Below are 20,836 nucleotides of genomic sequence, written 5' to 3'. Positions count from 1 at the left end.
TAAGCTCAGGTGGCATCAAAATGTGAAAACTTTAGAGGGGTGTGAATACTTTTGCTGGCCACTGTAGGTCTTGTGGTATTGTCTGAAAAGGTTTGTTCCAAAATAGCACCTAATCCCACTGGATTTGCATCTACAGTGAGAGGAGTACGAACCTGGGGTTCAAAATGCGCCATCATTTGGCACTGTTCAACGTTTTCAGCTGCTCAAATGCCGTTTTGTGTGTTTGTCCACATCCCGATTGTATCTTTGTGGGCCAAGGCATGTAACAGGTCAGCGACAGTGGCAATATTAGGAATAAAGTGAACGAGATAGTTTGTAAGGCCAAGAAAACTTTGAACCTCAGCTGCATTGATCAGGTGACGTCATAGGCCATCAGCTGCCTCATTCTATCATCGCTATAAAATGAGTTTTGTGGTACCCAGCTGAGAACTAGATTATTTTTTTTTCAACTTTTGTCAATTTAGGGGTACAGATTTCGAAAATTGATGTTGGCAGTTTCCGATTTTTGGACAAACGGGTGAAAATTGATGTTGGAGTGGCTGTGCAGAATTGAGGAAAATGATAAGCCACCTGCATTGAGATGAAAGGACAAAATAGAGAAGAAAAATGTCCAGACATGAAGTATATACACCTTATTCCTAAATGATGAAAAACTGAGTGCATGATCATTGAATGTATTTCTTAAAGATACTATTTCAGAGTCAAATCGGTCACATGTCAACATGGGGTTCTAAATAATTTGTATGTAATGATAATTATTCCAAATATATGTATATATGTTGTTGTTCTTCTTTCGGCTGCTCCCTTTAGGGATTTAGGGCCACAGCGGATCGTCGGTTATGATCCACATAGTGATTTGGCACAGGTTTTACGCCGGATGCCCTTCCTGACGCAACCCTGGTCGCCTCTTACGACACAGGGATAAGGATTGGGTTTCGCCATGATTCCGGGCTGCCCTACACCCTCTCATAGCGCGGCCCAGCGCAGAGCCCCCGTCCTCGAGCGATCTCCAACCCAAGCCTCCGAGTAGCCGGATTACAGGCACACGCCACTATGCCCGGTAAATATATGTGTATATGTGTATATAATATATATATTTTTTAACATTGTCGAGGCTTGTATGAGAGCTAACATACAATGCACAGCAAGAGGGGTGGGAGAGGGAAGGACAAAACAGTGGGGAACAGAGACATTAGGAGATCTGTTGAAGAGAGAGGAATAGGGGTGGGGAAAACAGGGTAAACAAGATGGACACTACAGGGGCTTTCAGGAAGGAAAGCAGGGAATTTGAAAGAGGTGGGTTTGGGATGGATTAACGGGGGTAGAAAAGATCATTGTTTTTTATGGGGGAAGATAAGAGGTGGTGGGGAATAGCTGTTTTGAAGACCTGGAGGGAAGAATGGGATTGAAGAGAGTGTGGGAGTTTATTCCAAAGGCAGGAGAAAAAGAGGAATGAAAGAGTGAAGGTGAGCAGTGATTCGTGATTTTGGTAGTTTTACCAGAAGGGGGTTGTTGGCAGACCTTCAACACTTTTTGCAGTAATAGATGGATCAAAATATAATGCTGAATAAGTTGAACATGGATCTTACAAATATTGCAGGTATTAAGCATCAATGTCTGAGTCATCACTATCACTCGCATCCTCTATCAATGACCGTACTGCTGGGATGGCGTTTGTGTTGGTCCAGTGCTCACAGCCACACAGTCCAGTGCACGAAAGACTGCTGGAACGACATGAACACTAGTTAGTCTCACATTGGGTTTTTTTCCTGCAGCCACAGTATGTTTTTATTCCCTCCTCTCGACAATCCATCCATGATTGTGTGGACTGGGTGTGTCAATACATTGTTTCAGAGCTCAGAAGTATATTGCTGCCTGGTAATTCGGCCCTCTGAGAATGAAGTCGTAAAGCATCAGATGTTGTCGGCAAGGTTTGCTCACATAGACATTTCACACAGAACAACTTGTAACATGCCTCATTGACACTTACACCACACTGTCCATAAAGGGAACAAACAGATTCCTCCATGCTACGGGCTTGAGTATCGTACATTTTGGAGTTTACTCCAAGCTTAGAGAATAGTTTCTGGAACTTGACGTCACTGCACAGGTCAAAAGCCTTTTTTTCCCCCCTTTTTCATGAAAGGCACTTGTTGGAGCGCAGCCTGTGTATACATGCAATCCGCCGAGCCTCGCAGAGCTTGCGGCACATCGCCCTGGCAAGCTTGCTGATTTGAGCTATTTGAGTCTCCTGTGTGGGGCCCGTTTCAAGTTGCAATGTCTCTGGAATAATCAAGGCATGGGACAAGGCCAGGATGGCAACATCTGTGCCAGGACTCTGTATTAGGACATTGTCAAAATCATTCGCAACATGTTTATAGTGTAGAAATAGTCGAGTGTCTGCCTCCTCGTGGTCACCACACTTCTTCGTACTTCACTGTGGTAGCAATATCACTCTCTACCTTGATACAGTGACAAGTCTCCCTGTGAGCTATAAACAGCGAAATATTTCCAAGCATGGGTGGCGATGCTTCCGACCAGCGCTCGTGCAGGGATTCTATGAGTGTATCCTTGTTTTTATCATTTTTTCAATTAAATTCTTCCATTGTTTCGGAACTTTATTGTCCAGGCCATATATTTGTTTGAGCTGACTGATGTGGATGCCCTCCTGACATGTTCAGCAAACTTGATATTTTTGTCAGGATATCTATCAAAGACGACATCGACTCAAAGATGTTTCAGGTGTCCAGCTCCGCTTATGACCTTGGCAAGAATGAATTGGTGGTGGCTCATCATAAGTTGCAGGCAATGAATTTGGAGAAAGACTGTGGATCATGGCCATCCATCCATAATCAGAGCTGAGTGCTGAGGTGGGTCTGCCATATGACAGTCCTTCCACTTCCATTCAATGCAATGAAGCAAGGCGGCTTTGTTTGTATTGGCTAACGAACCATCTGAACTTGCGAGTATCAGAGATACTGACGCAAGGAAGTGAGGCAGAACGTAACGGAGGTCCACGTTCTCGCTCTTAATAACAAGTAGTCTAGCAAAAAGCCGTGTGGTCACTCTGTACCACGACATCTTTGCCTTGCTTACTACCAACCTTGGCTTTTACAGCTGATGAAAATGTCTCCAATTTCATTTGTTTGATGGAGTCATGAAAAGATATCTCATTTGTGATCAGGCAACGAGTGGTGATATCAGTTACAGCTTTCTCACCAAGGTCTTTGGCACCAAGCATATCACTGGAACACGACACAGAGGCAATAACACCCGAGGTGATAATTAATCATCAATTCTGCTTGTGCTGAACTGAAGGGGTCCACCATCTATCTGCTCGATGTGTTCCATCACAGGTTTCAAAGCTTCCTCCTCCCTGTTTTTGCTTGACTCATCAAGATCTTTTCTGGAACGTTTCATCGTGGTTCCCAGCAATTTCCCCACACTCTCGAGCGATAGCTACATGCTCAGACTGAGATGGAATCCAACGGACAGCGTTTTGAGTCAAAGTGAAACCTGCTATACCACCACTAATTTTCCAGTCCTTGTTACAAGTCTGTTCGATGACTTGATCACATGCAGTTACAGAGAAACTGAAACGTGTTTGCTGCTGGATAGTCCATCCTCCTGATTTGATGTGGTGTTGAGTGCTAGGATGTGTCTCGGGTAATTTGATCATCTCCATGGAGTAGGTTGGCAAAAAAACAGAGCATCATGGCTCTGAGAAATACCAGATGTCCTTCCCAATTAGATGTCCTTATGGTTCTAATGAACTGCAGTAGAACTTCATGATGGTCGGTCCTTGCTGCTTCTGACGATGTTATTGGAGTACTGATGAAGCAGAAATTTGCAGTGAGCATTTTTCTCCATTGCTTGATGCACCTTTTGACTATCTCTTGTGTCCCTCAGTTGTGTGAGGTTGTTGAATCATGATACCGTTGGTATGATGAGTAGTACTATAGCTGGATAGGGTTTCCTCACTCAAGTCGATGTTGTCCCACACAAGGATGGTATTGAGCTTCCCACTGAATCCTGGAGAAACTTGGATCACTCCATGACTAATTTGTAGTTGAGCAAGAGCTGTGTCAAGTTGTCGAATAGTTTAATGTGAAACATAATGTCCAAGCTTATTCAACAGCCCAATAACCTTTGAAGATCCTGCAAGATGTTTCATCATGACACCTAAATACATTGACTTTGGGGTGAGATTCATTCCTTTAGACTCTCATGAAATGACGTCCTGTAGGATCGGCAGTAACTTAAGACGTGTCCCTTGGGACATCGATAAACGCTTTCAGAGTAGGCACGTCTGATGCACCAATAACCCATGCGAGAGTGTTGTATAGTTCAGTGGCTTCAGCAGCCTCCACATTGAGGGTAAGCAGCAGTAGGTGGCCAAGGAACACGCAGTCCCCGAGAAAGTGAAAGTTCCTGTCGAAGCATTAATGCATTAAAGGACATGCTAGCTAGACTGCAGCCTCAACTTTACCAAACTTGGTGCAGTATCAGTTTCTGTGAGGTCCGATTCACTTTCGGTTTCAGAGCCAGAGACATCCATTCGTTCTATAAGAGGTCCAGGCGAAATGTTCTCCTTGGAAACGAGCTCACTCATGGTTCTTCAGGATGGGCAATGGAGGCGTAGTTGAGGATATTTGGCCTTCAATCGATCCTTCAGCTTATGGGAACTGAAAACCAATGAAAGAGACCATTGCATTTATCAGTATCGTAAGTACATCAAACCATATGACTATGAGGGCACGTGCAATTATCAAAGTACAACACAAACACAAAGGGTGAATGTAGTCATGTGTAACTGTGAGCATCTATTCCTTCACATGTGCTGGCTAGCCCGGTAAACAACTGGAGGAGCTTGCTGAGACGCATCGTCCCATGTTCATTAATTATAATCCGGCACTCTGCCGTTGTTTCGCAGACAACTTGGAGCGATGTGTCGAGTGCTGAACAAGACTGGCCAACCCTGAAATGTAGGTGTATTATCGGACATTTAAACAAATATAATTCGAACTATTACACTCCATGCCAATTGTAGATTTGTTAATATTTAATACAGGATTACTAATCTGGGATCCGAGAGATATTAAAACCTGTCTTCAAGTTATATTTTGACACACACATCTCGTTTTTTCACAAACAACTGTTCCTAACAATTCACGCACGCACACACGCACACACACACACACACACACACACACACACACACACACACACACACACACACACACACACACACACACACACACACACACACACACACACACACACACACACACACACACACACACACACACACACACAATTCTCACCTTGGAACCCTTTTAAAAGGTGACACAGGAATTTGGTGTCATTGGAATATCAATGCCGATGGTCATGGACTTCAGTTGCAACACAATCTTGATTCCTGATGTGGAGAAGTGTTTCCATCTGCCTTTTTCTCTGATGCTTGTTGAAATAGACCTGAAAATTCAAAGAATTAGATATTTGGACAGAAATATATCAATTGCTCTGGCAAGGTAAACTTCAAACAGCTATTTCGTTAAACTCCAAGATTTTGATTAAGGGTCTCTTACCTGGATTTGGTGTTTCAGACCTGGACACCTGGATCTTTTTCTGATATATGTGAATATTTTTATTTTCATTTTATTTTCTTATTTTAATGTTGAAGGCTTCAGTAATGGACTAAATAGTCCTCATCGAGGCCAAGCCTTAAATAAAAGAACTGCATTGATCGAAAAGTAAGGAAAGCGAGAATTTTCTGAGTTTTTGAGGAAGTAAAAAAAATCTGCTTTTTGAAAATGGGAAGGTCACAAGTGTTTGGGAAGACGTGAGAAGGTAAAGAGTTCCAGAGTTTGTCAGTGGAGGGGAAGAAACAAACATCGTAACGGCCCACCCTTGAGTTGCCCATGGCCACACAATAATCATGTGATATCGTGGCTTGTCGAGTATACCTTGGTCTCGCTAATGGTGGAGGTACACAAAGCAGCAAGTTCTTGCAAGCAGAAACCAAAGTAATATCTGTAGAAAAGAGGGAGAGAGAGAGACAGACAGACAGACAGACAGACAGACAGACAGACAGACAGACTACTTTGCGGCGTAATTTGAGCGGGTCGAGTTTTGAGGTAACAATGGTAGAGTTGACAAGTCGAATAACTTTGTATTCAATTCTGTCCAGTAAGTATGTGGAGCTGGAACCTCTCCAGATGTGAGAGCAGTACTCTACACAAGGACGAATCGATCCTTTATATAGTTGGAGCAAATGTTCAGAAGAGAAAAATCTTCGACATCTGAACAGGACTCCTAATTTATTTGAGGCAGACTTAGCTTTTTGAGTAATGTGTGGATTCCAGGATAAATTTGTCAGAGTAATACCGAGTAGGTTTATTGTATCACATGGCGTATTCATCCACATGTGCTGGCTTTATGAACAGAGGCATTCCCTGGGATTTTAGCCCATTCCTCCTTTGCGAAGGTCTCCAGGTCTTTGAGGTTGGAAGGCTTCCTTGCCATCACTCCGGTCTTGAGCTCCCTCCACAGATTCTCGATTAGGTTGAGGTCCGGACTTTGGCTTGGCCACTCTAGAACGTCCACATCATTATCCCGGAACCATTTCTTGACTGACTTGGCGGTGTGTTTTGGATCGTTGTCCTGCTGATACGTCCGATGCTCCCCGAGGTGAAGTTTCTCTGCGGACCGTTTAATGTTTTCCTCAAGGATCTTGATGTACTGCTCCTTTTTCATGATGCCATCCACTTTGACGAGATTGCCGGGCCCACTGGCTGATAAACATCCCCAAAGCATTATGCTCCCGCCTCCATGCTTGACGGTTGGGACTGTGTTCTTAGGGTTATATGCTTCACCTTTCTTTCACCAAACGAAATCAACATCTCTGTGCCCGAAAAGCTCCATTTTCGTCTCATCCGACCACAGAACTGAGGACCAAAAGCTTGGATCTTTGTCCAGGTGAGCTTTAGCAAAGGCTAGACGAGCCTTTCTGTGCCTGGGATGGAGGAGTGGAGTCTTTCTTGGTCGGCGTCCATGGAGACCCTCCTTGTGCAACGTCCGCTGGAGTGTCTGCCTTGATATCTTGGTCCCAGACTCGCCAAGGTTTTTCAGGAGAGCCTTAATAGTGATCCGTGGATTGTTGTTGGCCTCTCGCCATGCTTTTCTTCCAGACGAGGCGACACCTTTGGCTTCCGATCACGTCCTTCAATGTTTTTTTTTACAGTGTGGAACTCCTTGTACTTCCTAATTATGCTTTGTATGGTGGCAACTGGCACTCAAAACTGCTTCGAAATAGCTTTGTAGCCTTCCCCTCCTTGTGAGCATTCACAATGCATAACCGAAGGTCCTCACTGACTTCTTTCTTCTTCGCCATGGTGACAATGACCTGAGAATGATTGCATCAGCTCCCCTTAATTTATAGTCCAAAAGCAGAGTGTTGTTCTACAACATTCCTCACTGTACATTCAATAGACCACATTTGTAATGCATTCAGATTGTATGCACACATCTTAGAATAATTGCAGAACATGATAATGAATCTTAGGAATATCAAAAGCATGCGCATTATCACAAACATTGGCCTCAATTCTGAGACTTGGTATGGAGTACGAGTAGTTTTGGACACGTATAAAAACAGAAATATTAACATTTCTATTGTTGTGCTAATAATGTTGAGCCAAAATATATGTGGATTTGTACATGCCAACTAAATATCCTTGGGTGAAGTGAAAGTCCCACCATTCCAGCTTGTATATATATATATATGAGATAAATGCAAAACTCTCAGATTTTTCATCAGGTATGAATAATTTTGGGCTTAACCGTACCTTGAGGTGGTTGTTGCTGTTTTTGAGTTTGCCTCTTTGGTGCTCCCATATGAGTACTCGGCTCTGCAAAATGCTGGTACGCCTGGTTCTCATAGTAATAATTGCATTTTTGTTTATTGTCTATACTGATGCCTTGGTGATTCTTGTAAAAAATACTCTTGTGGTGCTAATGGCCTTGTTACTCCACCACGGAAGGTGAAGGAGGTTATGTTTTCACCCCCTTCTGTCTGTTTGACTGTGAACAGTATATCTCAAAAAGTTGTGGACGGATTCGGATGAAACTTGGTGGACATGTTGGGTGTGTGACAAGGAAGAAATGATTCAATTTTGGTGAAGACCCAGATGCGGATCAGGATTCGACTACTACAATTTTTAAAGCGATTCCTCACCATTGAGACATTGGGCTCAAAAACGATATATAGCATGATATTTCAAAAATGTATTGGGCCAGATATGTTCTTGTAGATTAGGCATTACATGGCGGAGGTACGCGCTCTACCGAGTGCCCTTCTAGTTCCAGATGTGATCTTTGTGCATGCTCTTCAACGAGCCTTAAAATCGACTGCGCTGATCGAAGTATTGTCGTGTCCAGGGGGTTAACCCCGACATAGACGGATAGCCAAATGATTCTCCCTTGGAGGTTTACAGCCGAGATTCTTGGAGATAATGGTGCATGCGGGAAAGAAACGGCAGCAAGGACGGAGCAGATGGAAGCACAACACAAGGGGGTTTATCTTGAACCCACAAAAGACAGAGAGACACAAGCAACTTAAATAAATACGGGGTTTAATGACAATAAATCAAACAAGTCTGGAGACGGCGATGGTTCACGAGCAATGTACACGGTTCGCCATTTTTATTTTTTGACCTTCGAGGGGACGCAACGGGCAAACTGGCGGGAATCGGGAAAAACGTAAATGATGAAAGTTGTCATACTCGAAGAGCACTACTTGCATACCAACTTTCATTCGAAACAGTTGAAAACCCAAGGAGCTCGATGCCCATTTTATTGATTTTTTTGACATTTTCTAAGTTCGTGACCTTGTGACCTTGACCTTGGGACGAAAATGAAAAATCGAGCTCCGTGGGGCTATGCAGGTGCCATTTGGCTAACCAAATACCGAAAACCCCTGCCAGATTCGACAACCCCCCTAGGAGAAGATGTAACTTGAAATCGGATGCCCCCTAAAAACACATGTTTTTTGGGCGTGGCTCCGCCCATAATGGGCGTAGCACACCCATTCTCCAGAAAACACAACTAGATCATGATATAAACCTCGCACCCTAATTTTATCAAGATCGGATCAAAACCCATGGAGCTATGCTCGGGACAGACAGACAGACAGACAGACAGACACCCATAATGAATAGAGTGGTCACTTACTGACTCGTGAACCAATTACTGACTTGTGAACCAATATTTGCAATGGTGATAATTCAAAATGGGATAATAATGAGACGGAACGTGAGGTAAAATAAATCTAATTTCAACGCGCACCACACAGACTTAAGGGGACAGAATAAAACAAAGAAAAAATTGTCCTTTATTTTGACACTTAACTTCGGGTCCAGAAGTGATCTTTTACGAGCTTTGGGGTCGAGTTGCCTCATCCTGCGTGGGAAAATGCGCCTAAAGGCCCTGTCACACCTTGACGATTTAGCCAGCGTATGCCGATTTATGAAAGATTTGTCTAAAATGCTGGCACACGTCGAATACGTTATGGGTAAGTTTTGTATACGTTAAGAGCACGCTGAAAAACACTGCCATACGTCGTAGTACGCTGGCTTTCATCGTTGTACTTTGTGGTTCTCAAATTTTTGCATGCTTGAAATTTTACGACGTATGCCGGCGTATGACTCTCACGTTCCGCTACGCTGGCCATAAGTTGTAGGTACGCTATGCGATCGTTGACCCACGTCGACACACATTACTTGTAAGTTACTCATAAGTCGAAACACGTCGAGGTAATGAGTAGCGTGTTTTAGGCACGTTACACGATCGTTGACACACGTCGAGGCACGTTACTTGTAAGTTACTCACAAGTCGAAACACGTCGAGGTAATGCTTAGCGTACCGAAAACTTATTTCTAACCTATGAGTAACGTACCTCCAACGCATATTGACGTATAAAAAAAACAACAACTTCCGATATTTCGTCACGTGCCGTTACGTCACGTCCGATTGCCTCTTCAGTTTGCTCATGTCTTATTCTTAGTTCCTCCTCTGTGAATATTTTCTGTTTGAGGATAGTGTCACGTCGACGTCGAAACTTAAAAGCAAATGTCCGAATATATTTTAAAATTCGCGATAGACTAAAAAAAACAAACAAAAAAAATAACAACAACTTCAGATATTTTGTCACGTGCCTTCACGGAGCCAAGGACAAAAAAAGAAAATGTGCCTTGACGGAGAAAATAGGTTTCGGGGACGCTAAACATTACCTCGACGTGTTTCGACTTATGAGTAACTTACAAGGAACTTGTGTCGACGTGTGTCAACGATCGCATATCGTGCCTACAACTTATTCCCAGCGTCGCGGAACGTGTGAGCCAGACGGCGAGTACGTCGTAAAATTTTCAGCATGCTTGAAATTTCACGACGTACGAGACGGTCCACGAAATATGATAGCGTACTTCATCGTTTTTCAGCGTGCTCTTCACGTAAACCAAATTTACCCATAACGTATTAGACTTGTGCCAGCGTTTTAGACACATTTTTCATAGGTCGGCATACGCTGGCTAAATCGTCAAGGTGTGACTGCGATGTTGACACTTCCAATTCTCAGGCGGTTATGATTTGAATCGGCGAGCGGCAGCTTTTTAATAGGCTACGCCATGTGATCGTCGGCGATACGTGCAGCGCGCTATGCATACGTTAGACTATCGTTGGGCATAGGTTGTGAATGCCAACAACACGCTCAGCATTCGTTGGTATAAGTTATCTATATGTGATTAAAGCATTCAGTGTACGTTACTAATACGTTATGCATACATCCAACTCGTTATGAATACGTCCAAAACTTAAAAAAAAAACATCAAAATTTCAGCGTACGGCAACGTTTTACATACATTTTTATACGTTGCCATTGCTGGCTAAAACGTCAAGGTGTGACAGGGCCTTAAAATGCCGCCCAGCTGTTCTCTGGGTGGGCAAATGTACAGGAGGCAATTTGGGCGGTGATACTCAACTCCAGGGCTCAGAGATCGCCGTGCAGCTTCCCTCGTCGATCGCCCTCACCGACGCCGCTGCTCTGCAGAATGGTGCCGTCTCTTTCCCCCGATGGCTCAACATGAGGTTTCGTGGCTGGTCCCACACGATTCAGCCAAAAGTCAACGGCCAGCGTCTTGCTCTTCCACGTGAGCCAATTCACCTCAGCATGTTCACAAGAATCGTGCAGTCTTCTTCACCGCGTTCAACGGGAAGCCAGCCGTAATGCCCTCCTCTTTCAACTGCTAGTCCTGCCTCTCTGGCTTCTGTCCCGCTCTCCGAGCCTTTGTCTCGACTGCCTTTTGTCGCCCAACACAAGACTCTGACTGCCGGTCTCCTTTGTGTCCCGCTTCGAACTTAACACCCTTCCTCTCATCTTGAACCTTCACGTCTCAACCGCATTCCTCACTACACTTCCATCGCCCTTGTGTTCTGCCGTCGAACCTCACTCCCCCCTTTTTCTGATGTCATGCCCATCAATCATCCACCCCAGGGGCGTGGTTTGTTTGTCACCCCTGGAGGCGGGGTTTTTGCCTGCTTGGATGTGCAGCTTGGTGTTGTTTAAAGGACGTGATCCCTTTTTATCGCTGGTCTTGAAATGCAAAAACATAGGAAAAGGTCACAGGGACCAATCACATACTGGGGAGAAATTATCCTTAATCCCTACTTAATTAACACAGCACAACCCCCCGTGTCGTGACATGTAACACTTAAGCTCACAGTTTCCCTACTTAATTTACATTGAGATGTTTCCTACATGTCCACGGAACAAGTAACTCAATACAATCCTATCTTTCCTATGAAATTCCTCCATCTACCCCACAAACATCACAGTATTTTTGGGTGTTATGATCAATTAGTGGAGGTCATCAGCAAAGTAAGGGAATCAATAATTACAGGACAACGGGATTAATCTTTTCACTAATTCTCTGATGTTCACCCAGTCTAACTTCCGCCCAGGTCACTCCACCTTGGACGTCCTACTTCTGTCTCACTAAAACAAGAGGTCAGGACTATCCCACTGGACATGTCTGAATGTATTTGTCTTGTCTTTCTGGCACTATGCCCTGATTTCCACAGTGTCAGTTTGTGGTATTGATGGGTCCCTCCTAGACTGGTGATCGGATTTCCTGTGTGCTTGCAAGCAGTGGATTGCTCATGTTCAGGGTACCGACCGTGCTGAGAGAATGACATATAGGTACGCACACTCGCCTCTAAGCTGTCAAGCCTGGGCGAGAATCCCGACACAGCTATAAACTGCCATCTCGGTGTTTCACAGGCATGTGATGACTCAATGTGTGTGTGTCACCCCTCAGATGGACGTTAAACTGGGTGTCCCATCTGCCGGCATTAGTTGACGGATGTCAAAGATCCCACAGTGTCCTTCGTGAAGAGTAGGCGAGCTCTCACCAGCACCATGGCGAAATTCCAAATTCCTGCCCTATCCAGCAGAGGGCGTTGCAACAGCGGCACAGCCGTGTTCTCAGCCAATGTTGCTACCCCACAGCCTTGTGCCACATACAAACAAAGCAGAAGGGTACCAGCGCTACCTCACCCATTCTTAGCAAAAGACTAAGTCTTTTAACGTCCATAAACGAATGCTATCAAATGGGACAGCCGGCTTAGCGTCCATATGAACGGCAAACTTTTTGATGCAATGAACAGCTTACAAAAGCACCAATCCAACAGTTCATAATCGGGTCTGGAATCAAACTCACATGCTCAAAGGTAAGTGTGCAACCTCGGCATCCTGTCAGACCGATGATTTACATCCTCTGCAAATATCAAACGACTAGCTGTCTAAATGAATGTACTTAATGGTTTAAAAGTTATTGGGTCTGTAAGTATATCCAGCATCATTTACCAGTGAAATCTGAAATGTATGAGGACCTCATTTTGTGTTTTTTCATAATTTCAAGACCTACATTTTTTTGCCCATATGATGAGGTGTGTAGGATCGCCGGTTGACACAAAATCAGAGCTGAAGGTTCGATGCAACACCATTGAATGAACTTTATAAACCAGCCACGTCAAGTTCTTGATATACCTGGTGATTGCAAGTCATATGCTCGAAACCTAATCGGCATCTTGGAACAAAGAACTGTCTCTACCAACCAGGGTGCGAACTCCAGGACCACTGGTGCGACCAACCATCGCCGTGTACCGGCAGATGCCAAGGGAGAGCGTGAGTGAGCTGCTTGTGGGGCTCAAGGTCCGTCTGGAGAGACTCTGATGGCCATGGCTGTGGGGTAATGTGGATAACTCGCAAATTGATGCATAAACATCAAACAGCATCAGGGATTTGTTTCCTTACTAACAATGTAGTGGTAGATGGAGTTATATAAATCTATAAATGAAACTATTGTTGCATGAATGCACATGACACACTATGCTAATTCGACATATTGATAAAGTGAGTGTTGCTGGTGGAACCAATTACTGCATACAGATGGTTTCATCTTTTTTTTTGTTTTTTTTTTTTGCGCTGCCTTGCCCTGCGCTGTTTGGCACAGACACCTCTTGCTGGCGCAGCACATTTCCTGGCACTGAAGGTGCTTCATGCTGGCAAAGCACCACATGTGGGTAGCGATGTTACACAATCACCAATTAGTACACAGGATTTGGCTCGATATCTGTTGGATAACTGGACCTTTTGATATTTACTGAGCTCTGTAGTGGTTGCAGGTAATTGCAATTGGCCTGGCAATTCACTAAAACAGGTCTCATGATGTAACTGTCACGTCGGAGGTTCCAAAGCACAAGCGAAAATCTCATCCTTCCAAAAAAAATTCATTCCCCCAATCTTAGGAAAGGGTAAAATTCCCCCATCCTTGCGGACGGGTTAATTACCATATTTTTACGGACAGGATAATTCCCCCCAGAAAGTACAGGTGGGTTAATTCCCCTGGAATTGGTTATTTTATTACCTCTGCTACCGAAAGTGGATGAAGCTTATGTTTTCACCCCTGTTTGTCTGTTTGTGAGCACGATATCTCCAGAGACGGTGGACAGATTCAAACAAAACTTGGTGGACACGTTGGGTGTGTGACAAGGATGAGTTGTTTCAATTTTGGTGAAGATCCAAGTCCAGATCCGGAAATGACAATTATTTAATTTTTAAGTGATTCTTCACCATTGAGAGCTCAATATATATCATGATCAAAAACGATATATCTCATGATCAAAAACGATATATATATATATATATATATATATATATATATATATATATATATATATATATCATGATCAAAAACGATATAAATCATGATCAAAAACGATATATATCGTGATCAAAAACGATATATATCGTGATGAAAAACGATATATATCGTGATGAAAAACGATATATATCGTGATCAAAAACGATACATATCGTGATCAAAAGCGATACATATCGTGATCAAAAACGATACATATCGTGATCAAAAACGATACATATCGTGATCAAAAATGATACATATCGTGATCAAAAACGATACATATCGTGATCAAAAACGATACATATCGTGATCAAAAACGATACATATCGTGATCAAAAACGATACATATCGTGATCAAAAACGATACATATCGTGATCAAAAGCGATACATATCGTGATCAAAATCGATACATATCGTGATCAAAAGCGATACATATCGTGATCAAAAACGATACATATCGTGATCAAAAACGATATATATATATATATATATATATATATATATATATATATATATATATATATATATATATATATATATATATAGTGATCAAAAACGATATATATATATATATATATATATATATATATATATATATATATATATATATATATATATATATATATATATATATATATATCGTGATCAAAAACGATATATGTCGTGATATTTCAAAAATGTTTTGGGCCTGATTTGTTCTTTTGGATCAGACATTGTGTGGCAGAGGTATGCGCCTCTACCGAGTGCCCTTCTAGTTGACGTCTTTGACTTGGTAGGGGCGTTAACATCGTTCTGTACACATCATCACTTAATCGTCATCATTCTTTCAGCACTTTCCCATTTCTGCATCTACCTTGTAGATTGTCATCTCTTTATTTCCTTAACATATCTCCACATCCAGGCTCAGCAGGGGTCTTGCAACTTTTGATGAATTTTCTTGAAACCGACAGGTGCACCTCAGCTGTGCTCTACAATATCGGTAAAGGGAAAGTGATATCTTTCTTTTGCATTTTTAAAAATGATAACCTCTATCTATTTGGCCAATAGAGTTCTCCCCTTTCAGACATCATTTAGTTGGTTTCATTATGAACTAGCTGAAGTACCCGGTAATACCCGGGAAATTTGCCCTATTTTCCTCACGCTAGTGAGACTGAGGCATTAGTTGTATGGAGAAAATTAGGAAGGCTTCTTTTATTCCTCAGATTTATGGAAGGAAGGCTTTATGCTGCCGTAATCCTCAGGGAGGTCATAGTTGAAGGCGGCCTTGAGCCACTCAATGTTTCTAGCAGCAGTGGCAACTGTCCTTGATGTCCTGCCAAAACCCAGACCGAGAAAGCTGGAACGTGAGTTTTGTGCTTCTCTCGCCCGTCGGTGTGACGCTCTATTTGCAGTTAGGCAACTCTCTCTCTCTCTCTCTCTCTCTCTCTCTCTCTCTCTCTCTCTCTCTCTCTCTCTCTCTCTCTCTCTCTCTCTCTCTCCCTCTCTCTCCTGCCGACTCCGCTTGTCTGGCTCGTTCATGAGCAGATATTATATCAGCAGTAAGAAGACTCTCTCTCTCTCCCCCCTCTCTCTCTCTCTCTCTCTCTCTCTCTCTCTCTCTCTCTCTCTCTCTCTCTCTCTCTCTCTCTCTCCCTCTCTCTCTCTCTCTCTCTCTCTCTCTCTCTCTCTCTCTCTCTCTCTCCCTCTCTCTGCAGCCGACTCCGCTTGCCTGGCTCGTTCATGAGCAGATATTATATCAGCAGTAAGACGACTCTCTCTCTCTCCCCCTCTCTCTCTCTCTCTCTCTCTCTCTCTCTCTCTCTCTCTCTCTCTCTCTCTCTCTCTCTCTCTCTCTCTCTCTCTCTCTCTCTCTCTCTCTCTCTCTCTCTCTCTCTCTCTCTCTCTCTCTCTCTCTCTCTCTCTCTCTCTCTGCAGCTGACTCCGCTTGCCTGGCTCTTTCATGAGCAGATCTATTAGCAGTTAGCTGTTGCCGTGCACGTGCAGTTCGAGAATTCAAATAACAGGAGGAGAATGTGTATGTTTAAAAAGTCAACGAATACGAACATTTTGTATTTCAAAAAACCCTTGCGTTTTTAACCATGAAGCCTTTTGTTACAATTAATACGCCGGCGCACTATTCGAAAGCCATTTTTTTAAAAAAATGGAAATGTTTATATATATATATATATATATATATATATATATATATATATATATATATATATATATATATATATATATATATATTTCATTTTTATGGAAAGCCACTCAGCGCATCCTGGAGCTGAATGTTGGGTCTATATATGTGTAAAGTTTCATCAAGATAGGTTCACTGGTCTAGGAGCTTATTGGTTACAAACAAAGAGGCAGACAAACAGACAGAAGGACTGCCATTTATATAGTAGATTTTTAGATCCTCGTGGAGTATCTCTAAGTCTGACTCATGTTGTTGTTCCTCATCTTCTTCTTGTGGACTTGTTTGTTTCACAGCCTCCAGTTTTCATCGAAACTTCCTGAAACTTGACGTATATATGTAAAAATTCCCTGCACAGACAGTAACCATCTCCGATTTTGAAAATTCCTCCTAGAAAAAAGTTATGACGTCAAAATATCTCCGCGAATGGAAATCGCCGAAAAAATTATCTCCGAAACTAGGCAAGATTTTTGAATTCTGTTTGCGGGAATCGAATAGGGCATTAGCAGAGATGAATTACCGCACATATGATACATCACTATGATGTCATGTCAATTTTTATGACGTCATTCCTATTTTTTGACATTTTTTGTTTCACAACCCAGAGTTTTCATCGGATCTTCGTGAAACTTGCCAGGTATATGCAGAAAGCCCACGCGCAGGCAGCAACCATCTCCGATTTGGGAAATTCTTCCTAGAAAAAAAGTTGACGGCATAATATCGCAAATGTGATTGCCGCTAATGGAAATCGCCTATACCATTATCTCCGAAACTATGTAAGCTGTTTGAATTTTGTTTACGGGAATCAAGCCAGGCATTAGCAGAGATAATTTATCGCAAACTTTATACATCACAATGACGTCATATTCGTTTTTATGACGTCATCATTAAGAGGACGAGGATCTTAGCTCATTTGAGCTTGTTTTCTCTACAAGATCGAGACTCATGGAATAGTAAGGTGCAAGAGGGTATGAACTGAGTGGGGCAGGAGACAACTCTTTGACAAAAGTAAGGGAATGAATGACCAGAAAAGGAGGAGAGAGTGGATGGGAGGAAACAGTAACCTCCAAGTAAAAGGACTGGATTATGTGGGGTTAATGATGGGGGGAGGGTGGCAAGGGTGGGGGAAGATATGAGATTGTACTGCACTGCCTGCTTCAAGCCTTGGACCGAAGAGTGGGATAGGACAGCCTCTAAAGGAGTTACACAAACGGGAGATGTGAGGAATAAAAGAGTTGAGGTGAACTTTAACGGCTGCTGCCAGATCCTCTTTGATGCTTGTATCATTGAAGGGTCCTCAGCCTGGACCACTGCATAACTGGTACTTGTTACACAACACATTACGTGTGCATGCTTCGACCTCCTCTTTCTGAATTGATGATATGCTTGTGATTCCCTAGGAAGGTTATTCGACTTAAATGGTATGCATCACTAAAGACCCAATGATGCAATGTTTTTTTTCTTCCTTACTCTCCATACAAGAGCGAAGCTCATGGAAGAGTAATGCTGAACTGGTAGTGGGGTAGTGAGGGAACAATTGGGAACAACAAGAGGGGCTTGTTTTTTGTACACAGAATGAAGGTTATGCCTGATGTTGGCTTAATGGTTCGGGTGGTGGGCTTGGGATCCTGGGATCCTGAGTTCAAATCCCATTCGGCTGTTGAATTCATATTAGGTGGGGTTGACTCTGCCTGTCATCCTTCCGAGGTCGGAAAAATGAGTGCCAGCTTACTGGTATCCTGTGTTGGAGTGGCGAACCATTCAGGATTGTGCCCAATAGCCAAGGAGACTGCGGAGGCAGCACCAACGCTCTGCACAGAGTATGGTTCCGATGGATGGATGGGTTGGAATGATACATGAAGCATAAAATGGTGTTTGGGGTGGAATGATATGCATGAGGATGGAAAGGCACCAGTGTGGGGATTTGGGGATGGAGGAGAGCGGAGGCATTGCAGTCAAAGAACGAGTAAAAATGTCACCATATTTGTACTTGTTGTAAATAAATCACTGAAATAAGATATGTGAAGACTGATAATTTATTTTATTTAACTGCAGATGCAAGAGTATGGTTGGAATGAAGGCTTGTGGAAGGGCAAGAACACAATTGAAGGACACAGTTGAAGTTGAAGGACAAAATAAACACAGTTGAAGGACAAAATAGTGGGAGATTTGGACAAACAATGGTGTGTTGAGAATGAGGGGTCGAGAAAGATGAATGGGTTGGACAAGATGGATAGAGAAGCAAACTCTCAGGAAGAAAAAAAGTCTAAATTTTGAAGGAGGTGGGGTTGAGGGTGGGAGGGTGCTGAGATGTGGTGAATAGCTGTCTTGAAGACTTGGAGGGAAGAACGAGATCGAAGTGAGTGTGAAAGGTGGTTCTAAAGGTGGGAAAAGAGAAAAACAAATGTGTTTCAGTGAGCAATAATTCTTGATTTTGGGAGTTTCACCAGAATGGAGTTGATGGTGGACCAGGTGCACCCTGTAGAATGTTGAGGGGGACAAGGTGCAAGAGCAGGGGTGCAAGACCAGAAAGGAGGTGGTAGAAGGCAGAGAGACCACCGACCTGTCTGCGATGGTAAAGTAATTGGCCTATAGACTCAGATTCATCACAGGAGATTCCAGTGATCTTGAAGGCCTATGTTTCCACAGCGTCAAGCTGAGCAAGATGGGAGGCAGGGGAGTCAGCCCAGAGGGGAGAGCAGCATTCCATACAAGTGGAGATGAAGGCTTTGCTGGTGGATTGGAGTTCAGGAGTGCCAAGGAAGGACTTTGTACCATGGAGGATGCCCAGTCGATGGCTAGCTTTGGAGGCCAACCTTGAAATGTGGTTTGCCAAAGAAAGATCATGACTGAGAGTGAGACCCAGGAGTTTTAATGACTGAACCTCCACAAGAGGATTGTTAAGAAAGTAGATGGGGGGGGGAGGGGGTTGCCAGACAGTCCTTTCGGACAGAGATAGTGAGAGTGTGAGATTTGTCAGGAGTGAAAAACATATTCTGACTGTTTCATCAGTTTGTGATTTGTTTTTTTTTCAAGGTCTGAAGAGAGGGAAGAGGTTTCAGCCTGTCTGTCTGAAGGATGAGGGATGTCACTGCACAGGGTGGAGTCATCAATAAATAGATAAAGAGGATTTTCCAGAGTCAGAGAGAGAGATCATTGATGAACATCAGGAATAGGACTGAGCACAGAAAACTGACTTGGAGCACTCCAGCCTTGACAGGGAGAGGAAATGCAATTATTCTGTTGAGTGCCACACGGTGGCAAATGAGAGTCGAGGAACTCAGTCAGTCATGTGGAGAGTTTTGCAGTTTTCGGTATTTGGACCATCTTTGAGGGCTGAACAAAATCAAAACAAGACAACTTACAAGGAGTACTCGACCCTCCCGGATTCATTAAGGGGCAAACTTACACGACATGTGCTATCAACCTTATATTGGCCCCAATATCCACAAAATGAACCGGCAGTAAAAACGGGTTCAGCTCTTAAACAATGGATTGTATCAACTTAAAAACTGATAAGAATGCAGCATGGTGAGGTTTCCAACTTCAGCCCTTCATCAGAGAAAAGGAGGAACTTTTATATTTCATAAAGGCTGAACACTTGTGGTATTCATCCCCTCTCGTATTCAGTTGTCCTTCCCTTCCTCCTGCCCATGGTTCACTGAAGCTTGTGGTGAGGCTGTTGTCCTGAAACAACTTACCTTTGCCTCATTGAAAGCAAACCCAACTGAGGGTAATCTCAGTTCCTTCCATAAAGCTCGGAACAAGTGTGTTCCTCAAACCTCTCTCCTTCCTCCAAATCCTGGTGGCGTCTTATCAAATCTGTTTCTGGTGTATGTTCCCCCTCCATCCCCTCCCTTACCTCAAATGGCCGCACTGCTGATACCACACGTGAAAAGGCTGAATGCCTAAACTCGGTGTTTGCATCTAAATCTTGTGTCCGAAACCCATCACTTTCTGTAACCACCTTACTCAGTCACACTCAACTGTCCCTGGACTCTGTGTCCTTTTCTTCTGACAAAGTGGAGAGTTTGTGGTCAAACCTCGACTCAGATTCTGCAACCGGTCCAGACGGCATCAGCCCACGTGTCCTAAAAACCTGCTCCTCTGCTCTTGCTCACCCTCTCTCTGTTCTATTCACCCTCTTATTTGCTCAAGGCCATCTGCCATCTGCTTGGAAATCAGCAAACATCACTACCCTGCACAAAAAAGGTGCAAAAACAGATCCCTGCAACGACAGACCAATCAGCCTTCTCCCAATCATCAACAAGGTTATGGAATCCATCATCGCTTCAGACATGAAATCCTTCCTCTTCTCCAATGGCTTGATTTCTGATCACCAATTTAGTTTCAGACCAGGTCACTCTCCCCTGGATATGTTGCTTCTGCTCTCACAACAATGGA

At 43.3% G+C, this 20,836-nt stretch overlaps 1 protein-coding gene across 1 annotated transcript in view; it reads left to right on the top strand.

Moving 5' to 3' along the window:
* The first annotated feature begins 846 nt into the window (after window positions 1-846).
* Window positions 847-20,836, top strand: part of LOC147025943 (synaptotagmin-10-like) — a 184,791-nt gene continuing 164,801 nt past the window's right edge. The window contains exons 1-3 of the mRNA XM_085880868.1: window positions 847-1,060; window positions 4,934-4,985; window positions 13,174-13,304. The gene's annotated coding sequence lies outside the window, so the exon portion shown is untranslated. The remainder of the gene's footprint in view (window positions 1,061-4,933; window positions 4,986-13,173; window positions 13,305-20,836) is intronic.

The sequence above is a fragment of the Eptatretus burgeri genome, chromosome 5, assembly GCF_056783735.1.
Source record: "Eptatretus burgeri isolate ZD-2024b chromosome 5, Ebu_testis_v1, whole genome shotgun sequence".
In the NCBI taxonomy this organism is placed as follows: Eukaryota; Metazoa; Chordata; class Myxini; order Myxiniformes; family Myxinidae; genus Eptatretus; species Eptatretus burgeri.
This window is presented reverse-complemented; position numbering and strand designations above follow the sequence as displayed.